Source organism: Acomys minous, assembly GCF_964271855.1.
Source record: "Acomys minous genome assembly, chromosome: 5".
In the NCBI taxonomy this organism is placed as follows: domain Eukaryota; kingdom Metazoa; phylum Chordata; class Mammalia; order Rodentia; family Muridae; genus Acomys; species Acomys minous.
This window is the reverse complement of record NC_140494.1, coordinates 92,563,927-92,575,262: the sequence shown is the minus strand read 5'-3', so window position 1 is coordinate 92,575,262 and position 11,336 is coordinate 92,563,927. Positions and strand designations below refer to the sequence as shown.

The following is an 11,336-nucleotide window of genomic DNA, read 5'->3' as shown; positions in this document are numbered from 1 at the left end:
AACATTCAAACATTCAACATTCAAAGCAACTCTCTGGTTGGTTGTTTTGAGGCTGGTTCTTCTGGGCTGCCATAGTTTTACATGGAAACCACTTACTGAGGAAAAGAGTGGATTGCTGGCAAGCTACCTCAGTTCCTCTAAGTATGGAGATCATTTGCATCAACTGTTGATCCAGCATCTGCTCTGGACTAAGTTTGATTCCAGACTTCCAGATAAGCCAAGTCCCTTGTATTCTTGCAACCTAGAGTGAGAAAGTTATTCTATATTATATTATTATGATACAAACATGCATATCAGTATATTTTGACAGAGTTGACATTTAATAGATAGTTCAGCAATTGTAATTATTGCTACCAAAGAAAGCTACCTCTTTTCTCAAAGCATAGTATGGTCTGTCTCAGTTTTGTAGCCATTGTACTGACTGTATGGCTCTTGAGGCCTCTGATAATTGGTTTAGCACCCAGAATTGTGCCTTAACCTCCCTATCAAGTTGTCTTTGGCTTCTCAGCTGGGGCCTCTCTTGAAGGCCTGCAGGGCGGCATCCTCTACCAACTCCCTGTGTTCTGAGGCTTTTCTGTATTCTTTTTATGGTTTATGAGCCTAGGCCACTGTTTTTGATTTGCTTCTGGTCTGAACCTTGGCTTCTTGACCCCTCATGTCGGTTTCACTGGCTTGCCTTGTCCTTTCATCCCCTCTTGAGCTGTCAGTGTCAGTTTCTGCCAAAAGTCCAGTGAAATGCCTTAGAGCCCAAAGTGCGTCATACTGCCTGTGTCATCTTAGCACACTGAAATAACAGGACTCATGGGTGGGAGAAAAGATCTTGACTTCAAAGTCTTACTGACCCTGCTCTGCCTTCCTCACATGTATGGGGCAGAATGGGACTACGACCTGGAGTGGTAGATACTAAGGGAGCTGTTCAGGAAGAAGTGGAAACAAATCAGAGCATCCTCTGCACGTGTGCAGGCTGCTGAAATCATGGCTCCCTTTCCACGGTCAGATCTCAAAGCACTTTTGAGAATTTATCCTGACATGTGGGAATTTCACCCCCTAAACTCCCCAAACCAGAGGATGTTAGGGTTGTAAGCTAAGAAATGGAAGCTTAAAAGAGTCTGTTTCCTTATAATAATCCATCTTAAAAACTTTATCTCTCTTCTTTAGTGTAGTCAAATTTTTAAAAAGGTCTACCAAAAAACAAAACAAAACAAACAAAAACCTGGAATTACATAATGATTATACAGAATTCAGATACTAAGTAGTTTACATACACAGATTTACTTAAGCTTCATAATAACCCTCTAAAATAGATATTATATAAACCATTTAATTACAGTTGAAGAAGCCAAGACACCCAAAGGTTAAATAATTGGTACAAGAACATAGAGCAAGGGGCTGGGGGGGGGGGGAAACCCTGATGATTCCACTACTTGAGCCATCATCAAATGCCACCTACAATCTGCTTTCGACTCAGCACCTTACTCAGGAGAAATGTATTTTTATAAGCCCATGACAAGAGCAGCTATTTAATACCAATGTACACTCCACACACATTTTGTTGTCAGAAACTGTTACTAGGGGTAGCAATGGAATCCGAAGCATGGCGGTGTGTGCCAGGCTGTGATTTTGTTTTTTGCTGCTGCAGCAGGGCAGAAGGAGCACCTGCTTCCTCCTCTCTTGCTTTGGAAGCTGGGCTGCCACCTTCTGGGCTTCTTCAGTGGGAACCTCTGTCCCTCAGCTTGGGAGGCTTCCTCCCTCATCAGGTTATCTCAGTTAAAGTGAATGTCATTCTCGGATTTCCAGGCCAAGGTGCACATGAAACGACCATAAACTGAGGATCAGGACTACGGCACGTGTAGCTCAGCCCTAACCCCTCCCATGCTCTTTGTATCAGCCTGAGATATTCACAGGCCTTGCTGCAGCAGAATGGTAGCAGTAGTTCCTGTCCCTGCCTATGTGGACCTGGTCTAGCATGGCCATGGCTGGGTGCTTAAGTGTGTTTAGTTTCAGAGCTCGGTGTTAGAAAGCTATCCTCGCTGTATATCTAAGCTTTGTTTTGCAACAACTGTATCCATAATAAAGTTGGCAGTTTGAGCTTCTCTTTCCAGTTGGTTCTAAACAGAGAGAAGGAAAAGGGGAGGTAGTGACTGTTACTCCCATCCTTAACTGTTTATTTCCTGTTATTGAAGTTGACCATATTGACCAGGAGATACTATTAAAAAAGCATGGAACTGAATATGCATAGATATAAACAGATACAATGGATGTATACAAATATGCACACATAAAAAGTTTTAAATCATACTTAGACACACAGCAAGTCTCAGGAGATACGAGAAAATTGAAATAACACTCTACATCCCATCTGAGCGTCATGGATTAAATCTTGATAGCAACAACAACAGAAACAACAGAAAGCTTACAAACTCCTAGAAACTAAACAACTCTCTACTGAATGAAAAATGTGTCAAGACAGAAATTAGAAAAGATATTTAAATCTTTCTAAAATTGAATGAAAAATAAAAAGCAACATACTTATGGGACACAATGAAGGCAGTTCTAAGAAGCAAGTTCATAGCGCTAAGTGCTCCATTAAAAAAACAAACAAACAAACCCAAAACCAGAGAGCTCTTATATTAGTAACTTATTAGCACACCTGAAACCTCCATAACAAAAATAAATAACACCCAAAAGGAGTAGTGGCAAGAAATAATCAATCAAACTCAGGGATAAAACTCAATAAAATATAAACAAACAACACAAAAAAATCAATAAAACAAAGAATTGGTTCTTTGAGAAAATAAATAAGAATGACAAAAACCTTAGCCAAATTAACTAAAAGGTGGAGAGATGACCCAACTGAATGAACTGGAGACAAAAGAGGAGCACATAACACCAGGCACTGAGACCATCCAGAGAATCATCAGGTCATACTCTTAAAAACCTGCACTTCATCAAATTAGAAAATATAATAAAATGGATAATTTTCCCAATATACACCACCTACTAAATTTAAATTAAGATCAGACAAACAATTGAAACAGACTTATAGCCCCTGGTTAAGATGATAGAACTACTAATTAAAAGTCTTCTAACCAGAAAAAGACCAGGTCAAGATGGTTTTAGCATAGAATACTTTCAAAGAAGAGTTAATACCAACACTCTTTTGTACTGTCCAACATTGCCCAATTCTTTTGAGGGGGACACAGTTACTCTGATACCTAAACCACATAGAGATCCAACAAAGAAAGAGCATCACAGCCTTCCCATGCTTCCCAGGGATGGGTCTACATGGCGTTGTAACTTAAAGGGAAGCTTACACAATGTCTGGAGCCCTTTATGTCCTGCAGATGAAGGAGGAGGATGTCCTCAAATTCCTTGCTGCAGGAACCCACTTAGGTGGCACCAATCTTGACTTTCAGATGGAGCAGTAAGTACATCTACAAAAGGAAGAATGATGGTATCTACATCATAAATCTGAAGAGGACCTGGGAGAAGCTGTTCCTTGCCACTCAAGCTATTGCTGCCATTGAGAACCCTGCTGACGTCAGTGTCATCTCCTCTAGGAACACTGGCCAGCGAGCTGTGCTGAAGTTTGCTGCTGCCACTGGAGTCACTCCCATTGCTGGCCACTTCACACCTGGGACTTTCACCAACCAGATCCAAGCAGCCTTCAGGGAGCCACAGCTTCTAGTGGTGACTGACCCCAGGGCTGACCACCAGCCCCTCACAGAGGCCTCATATATCAACCTGCCCACCATTGCTCTGTGCAACATAAAATCTCTTCTGCACTATGTGGACATTGCCATCCCATGCAACAACATGGGCGCTCACTCAGCGGATCTGATGTGGTGGATGCTGGCCTGGGAAGTACTCTGAATCCATGGCACTATCTCTCTGGAACATGATATTTACTTCTATAGAGACCCAGAGGATATTGAGAAGGAGCAGCAGGCTGCTGCTGAGAAGGCCATTCTGAAGGAGGAAATCCAGGGTGAACGGACTGTTCCAGCTCCTGAGTTCACTGCTCCTCGGCCAGAGGTAGCAGACTGGTCTGAGGGTGTGCAGGTACCCTCTGGACCCATCCAGAAATTCCCTACTGAGGACTGGAGCCCCCAGACAGCCTCTGAAGACTGGTCAGCAGCTCCCACAACGTAGGCCACTGAGTGGGTTGGATCCACCACTGAGTGGATCCTGATCTGCTCTGCATACGCCTGAGCAAAGGAGAAAAAGGAGGAAGGAAAGTAAAGTTCCTAAAAGCTGAAAAAAAAAGAAAGTAAGTAAGAATGAAAGAATATTACAGACCAACCTCTTGTATGAACATAGATTAAGAAAATTATTAATAAAGCACTTGCAAACTAAACACAAGAACACATCAAAAATATCTGCCACCATGGTCAAGTTAGCAGGAATAGAAGGCAAAATCCTCCCGATGAGTAGAGTCACGTATTTGGAACACCCACAGCTGATATTTCATCCTTAATTATGAAATGCTGTGAGACTTCCTTCTAAGACCAGAAATGATACATGAATGCCTAATTTTTTTACTCTCGTTCAACACAGTATTGAACGTTGTAGTTGAGGAATGAGGCAAGACAGAGAAGTAAAGCACAGCCCAGTTGGGAAGGAAGAAGGATCTCTGTTCTCAGCCAATAGGATCTTACACACAGAACCCCCCGAAAACCACCTCCACACCTTCACACACTGTTAAAGCCAATCACTGAATTCAACAAACTTGCAGGATGCAAATCAATACCCAAAATGAGCTGCATTTCTTTGTTACTGGCAATGAACAACTTAAAAGGAGACTTGTGAAAATGATTTGATTTACAATGACATAAAGAAGTATAAAATGTCTAGGAATGAAGTTAATCAAAGAGATGAAAGATTTGTACAGTGAAAACTTTCACGTGGATAGTCAACTTATTTTCAATAAGAGTGTGAAGAACAACAAATTGGTGGGAGGCAATTATTCTGGGAAAAAGAGTTCTGGAATGTCCTAACATAGTAATATAGTGAGCTAAAACCAATAGGTAACATTATATATATAAATATGAACTCAGAGTAGAGTATGGAACTGAATTTAAGACTAGACTATAAAACTCAGAGGAAAACAGAAGGAAACTTCATGTTATTGGATTTGACATTGGTTTCTTAGATACAGAACATGAAGTATAGGCCATAAAATAAATACATTACGACTCATTAAAAGTGATAACTTTTGTGGTACCAGAAAAACAAAAAATAGGAGAAATCATGTATATGACAAGGAATTATTATTTAGGATATAAGAAGACCTCCAACATTAAATCAAATCATGAACAGAAATATTTCTTGGACTGAAAAGAAGATATATAAATAGCAGAGAAACATCTATAAGAACTGGGTGCATTGCCAGTTGTTAGGAAAATGTAAACAAATGAGATCCTGCTTTATATACACTATTTAAAACATGAAAAAGTACAAGCACAAAGGAAGACCTGAGATACTGAAACAAGTGTGCATTGCTGGCAGAAATATAACATAAAAACTTAGAAGCCATAGTGAAAATCCTCAAAAGATAATTGTTACTTAAACTACAATACAAGTCTATATTGTAAGTGGACACAGAAATCATCAAAATTCTTTTGGATGACTCTATTTTGTGATCAGTGGGATTTGATGCCATTGTAAGATGTGCAGGTGTGGTAGTTTGAGTAAGAATGGCTCCCGTGGGTTTGAATACTTAGCTATCAGTGAGTGGCACTACTTGGGAAGGAGTAGGAGGTGTGGCCTTACAGGAGTAGGTGTGTTGAAGGAAGTGTGTCTCAGGGGTTCTTCTTTGAAGTTTCAAGGGCCCAAGCCAGGCCCAGTGGCTTGCTCTCTTCCTGATGCCTGTGGATCCAGAAGTAGAACCCTTTGTAACTTCTACCACCACATCTGCCTGTGTGGTGCCGTGCTTTTCACCATAATGACATTGGATTAAACCTCTAAACCTGCAATCCAGTCCCAATGAAATGGTTTCTTTTATACGAGTTGCCATGGTCATGGTGTCTTTTTACAGCAACAGAACACTAAGACACCAGGTGAGCTTTGTGGCTCACAGTCAGGATGGGTCTGTCATTCTCTCATTTCCACCTGGCTGGTATATACATGACTGTAACGTACCAATATTTACTTGAACACACACACACACACACACACACACACACACACACACACAAGTTTTGCAAAATAAGATGTGAACAGAGTTCCATATCTTTAACATGACAATGATTCTTTTCCATTTCCCTCTGAAAACTCCACTAATTGATGATCTGTCTTCTAATCAATGGAGTGGTTCAGTGAGACTAAACCATGAATGATGTGTGAGGATCATAAAATACTAACTCAAGAAGGAGTTAATGAAGGAAAGTGTGTGTGTGTGTGTGTGTGTGTGTGTGTGTGTGTGTGTGTGTGTGTGTGTTTGGTTGTTTTTTTTTTCAAGATAGAGTTTCCATGTGTAACAGCCTTGGCTGTCCTGGATCACTTTGTAAACCAGGCTGGCCTCGAACTCACAGAGATCTTGCCTCTGCCTCTCAATTGTTGGGATTAAAGATGTGCACCACCACACCCCGGCTAAGGAAAGTTTTATAAACAAGACTGCTTAGTGTAGTGCTTTGGAGTTAGCTAGAATGTGTGAATGCAAATCCTAAAACAGTAGGAAAGTTCGTGTTTTAAGTCAAGACAATAGACAAATAGCTTGACTTGAAATAGATGCCAATCAGCATCCTGCAGCCTTTCCTACTATGGCTGTCTGGTGGCTGTCTTTAACAATAATCCACTGAACAGTCAAAACTTCAGGCACAAAGTAAATAATCTCCACCAGCCCCAGTGGCAGAGCTAGCTGCCCTTTGACCCAATTGCTCAGTGCTCACATTCTAACTAGGTGCCAGGCCCACCTGCTCTGGTTGATGTGAAAAGGAAACGGGAAAGGGAAAAGGAAGAGGGAAAGGAAATGCAGACTTGTTGCATTTACTGAAGCTTATCAGCAAATGGTGGTTGGATTTATGTAGAAGACACTGACAATGACTATACATTGGCCATATCCAAGATACTAACTTCAGGAGAGTCTTGTCTAGGGCCGTTGAGGCAAGCAAATACCAATTGTATTAACTCTGTTTTTCATTAATGTTAATGTAATTAAGTACCGAAGGCGGGCTAACTTTATAAAAGAATTAGCTTATTTTGGCTCATGGTTTTGGAGGTGAAGGTGGGGGGGATCCCTTTGATGACAGTCTTCTTGCCTTCAGGGGAGTCCTGAAGTACCTCAGAATACTCCATGCTCATCTCTTCTGTTCTTTCTTCTTACAGACCCCAGCCGTGGGCTCCGAAGGCCTAACTCCAAACCCTGTGGTTAGATTAAGTTTCTACTTCCTAATACCAACATCTTATTTTTGGGTTATGTTTCTCCATGGGCATCTGGACAATCATGTTCTAGTTATAGGAAGTTCATTGCCACCTTTGGAATGCCATAGGGTGCCTACATGTGGAAGTTAGCAAGAAAGCTGCAGTAAGATGAAAACTTTAGGGTGGAATTAATGAAGTCAGCCCTGTGACACACCGTAGTCAAGGAATGCATATGCTGAAACATCCTATTACCATGAATATGAGGATTCTTACAGGCCCGTTTTGATTGCTGCGCATTGAAAGCATGGTGGGACTTCAGGCCCATCATGGGTGAAGGGGTGGGGGTCTCTTCAGATGCAGTGAATCTCAGTGTGGTTTTTGTGTTGGGTGTGAGAACCTCTTCCATGGACAACAGCGTCAGAGAGAACTATTAGATGCTTGCTGTGACATCAAATAAGAGATTTGGGGCTTAGAGAGACAAAGTAACTTTCTCACAGCTGGGACCTCAGTGTGAGTCTGTCTACTTTGACCCTAGCACTTTGGATAAGAGTTAGGGCAGCCTGAACTCTGAGCCAGATGCTTTTCTGGAACTTTTCTCTGGAAATCTTGGCAAGGTTTGTGCTCTGTTTTAGTCAGGGAGGCACTCTCTTGCATTTTCATATGCTGATTAATGTGTTAGACCCGTCCCAGTGGAGCAGCTACGGGAACCTAAGACTTCCTGCGTTACTCACAAGCGTGATAGATATATGTATCTTTTATGTCTTCATAGAATTGGCTGATGCAAATGTTTGAATATGAGATGACCAGAGCTGGACAGTGTTTCAAACAATAATCTCAGAGGACCAGAATAATGGGCCAAAATCAATAAGATGAAATTCATCTGTGTAAAATGTCAAGTCTTTACTTGAAGCAAAGAAAAACAAAATATAATTTTATGTAGGTGCAAGGTGGTAAGAACCCGGTTTGAAAAGGACTTTAACTTGGTTGACTATGCATTTAGGACAACCACAACATAAAATAAAGTGTAAACAGACCTTGCAGTCTTTTAGTACATTAAAAGCAGCATAGCCTTCTGGGTAGGAGAAATGGTTCCGTGAGTAGGAAATATGGCATAGCGCATCCCTCACTAGAAAACCCAAACATTATAGTCAAAAGAGTAGAAATGGATAGGTTTCCTTTCATGTGTGTACATTTTACTGTGGTGTGCATGCATATGCGTGGGTGCACATGCACTTGTGTTTTCAAATTCATACGAAGTCCAGAGGTTGACATCTGGTTTCTTCCTTCTTGATTCCTTTCTATGTTATATATTGAGACAGGATCTCTCACTTAATCCATGTTCAGGAGCTTGGACAGTCTAGGGAGTCAGTTGCTCCAGGGATCCTCTGTCTCTCCCTCCCAAATGCTGGGCTTGCAGACAGGTCACCATGCCTGGCCAGGACTGAGCTCCAGGCTTCATGCTCATGTGACAACTGCTGCGCCTACTGAGCCATTTCCACAGCTCTGTTAAAAAAAAAGTAGTTTCAACATTGCTAATAGTTGTAAGTATTCATTTGTACTGAAAAACCCCTGGTAAATGAGGAATAATTATGGAAACTTAAGGTAACTGAAGAAGGGCCTTTTGGCTGGCTGTTACGTATCCATCCTATTCCTGACTGGAGATTCAAAATGTCTCCCCTCTGGCAGGTATAAGTATAGAGTCAGTCCTGGGGCTAAGAGAACAGAGGCTGTGCTATCCATCTGTCTTTCTGAACTAACATGTCACGCTGACTCTTCAGCTTTGTGGCAAGCACCTCACGTGCGTGACTTGGGAAATTTTAGCATTCAAGTGGGACCTTGGGCCCAGTATTGTTTTGCTTTCAGACTCCGTCCATCCACCCAGGTTCGGATTTTCTTGCCACATACCAGAATAACCTAGGATAAGATGGGTCAGAATTGGAGTCCTAGAGGAATGAGGCCACAGAGTTGTCATCAGCACTGTCTGGATGCCTCTAAGGTCTGAGCTGAGCATACAGGACACTTTCAGAATTTCAGGAGGATTTCCTTTCCTCCCTCAACAAATCCTCTGTCCCCTGAGTACCCTCGGAAATCATCTTTGACACTCACTGTGGAGTAGCATCCTGTCTCACCCTGGAAACAGTTGCACATGATTTTTTATCATTGTTATGAAAAGATTTTTATATGTAATTTAAGGAGAACGAAAACCATATTGGCTAAGTAATTAAAGAGGCAAGCAATGTGTGGTAGAAAAGTCACACTAGAGTTAGCTAAAGTGAGATGTTGCAATTGACCCCCATATCTTAACATTTCAAATTATGAGTTGACTTATAAGTGTGACCTTTTCCTAGAGCCAATATTTGTTTCGAACACCACACTCTTTAAAGCTAAGTCACAACCAGTGAGGTGCTGCTGTACAAGACCTCCTTGATAAATGTCTGCAGAAGACAGAATGCTTTTAAGAACTGATCTGGTTTGTGAAAGGGACATGGGCATTAGGAATGAAGGGATATGGGGAAGTCTCCTGAAACTGGGGAGCTCAACGGGCTTGCGTTAAGGCTCATGATGAAGACTCCTGAATGAATGCCAAGAAGCCATATCTCCACCCTCACTGAGATCTCCACGGAGAAGTTAGTGCAGCCGAGGGACTGCATTAGCCACCTCTTGCCTCACATGGGCCCTTACCTGTATTTATTTCATTTCTTGGAGTTTCAGAGGAAAGGGGCTGCTTCCTGGGCATTCCTGTGTTCTCTGCATTACTCTAAATGTGGGGATACCAACTATAGGGAGAAGACTGTGTCAGATAAACACGGCTTCATTGCTTATAAAAAGGAACCACCCATCACTGTAGTTGTGGTATGGATTGAGTGGGTCTCCAAAGACTTCATAAGCTAGGCTAGGTTCTCAGGGTGAAGGTTTTAGGGGGGCTCTGTGTGGCTTTAAGACATGGGCCTGGTGGGAAGTTCTTAGGAGAATGTAAGCTTTCCCCCGAGAAAGTAACTAAAAAGTTCTGAAGAGATTCCCTGTTCAGTTCACGAAGGAAGAATATTACGGCAGGACCCCACTTCTCCCAGGACCTGGCCACCGCATCTCTTGTCCCTGCATGTGTCCTATCTATGATGATGCCATCTGCCATTAGCCCTTCACCAGTGCCTTAGCCTTTGGGTTTGCCAATCTTGGACTTTCTAATACACACCTTTTCAGGGTGGAAAAGGTAAATAATATAGTATTTCTACTTTTAGTTTTTTGAGCCCTGTATACACTGCTGTGTTGTCCCAGCCCAATCCGTCCTTGACAACATTTGTTATTCTTTGTTTTCCTAATGATTGCCATTCTGACTAGGGTGAGATTAAATCTTAATAGAATTTTAATTTGCGTGTCCCTGGTTGCTATGCATGTTTAACATTTTTTTTATGTTTATTGGCCATCTGGACTTCATCTTTTTGGAACTGTTTATTTCATTAGTTATTGGGTTATTTATTGTTTTTTTATATTCACATTTTATCTAAAGTACTTATTTTTGAAATATACTTTTGTGAATTCTTTGAGAATTCTATATATGCATACAATGTATTTTAGTCATATTCACTCCCACATCTCGTCTTAGCTCCTCCTGAGCCAATTCTTCCAACTCCCAAGTTCATGTTCTCTTTCTTCTATTTATCTTTTTACCATCTATCTACTATCTATCTATCTATCTATCTATCTATCTATCTATCTATCTATCATCTATCTATTACCTATCTATCTATCAATTATCTATCTATCTACCTACCATCTTTCTTCTTTCTATCATCTATCTCTATAGCTAACATTTATCTCTGTCTGTCTATCTATCTATCTATCTATCTATCTATCTATCTATCTATCTATCTCTATATCTCATAATCTACTGAGTCCAGTTTGTTCTGCCTATATATTCACTAGTGCTGGCCCATCCACTGACGTATAGCTGACTTACCAGGGGCCACACTAAC

The 11,336-nt window shown here is 41.3% G+C and overlaps 1 pseudogene across 1 annotated transcript; it reads left to right on the top strand.

Annotated features, from left to right (window-relative positions):
- The first annotated feature begins 3,299 nt into the window (after positions 1-3,299).
- On the top strand, positions 3,300-4,212 carry LOC311597505 (small ribosomal subunit protein uS2-like; annotated as a pseudogene). The gene has a single exon. The product of its transcript is annotated as a small ribosomal subunit protein uS2-like (transcript).
- Positions 4,213-11,336: the final 7,124 nt, after the last annotated feature.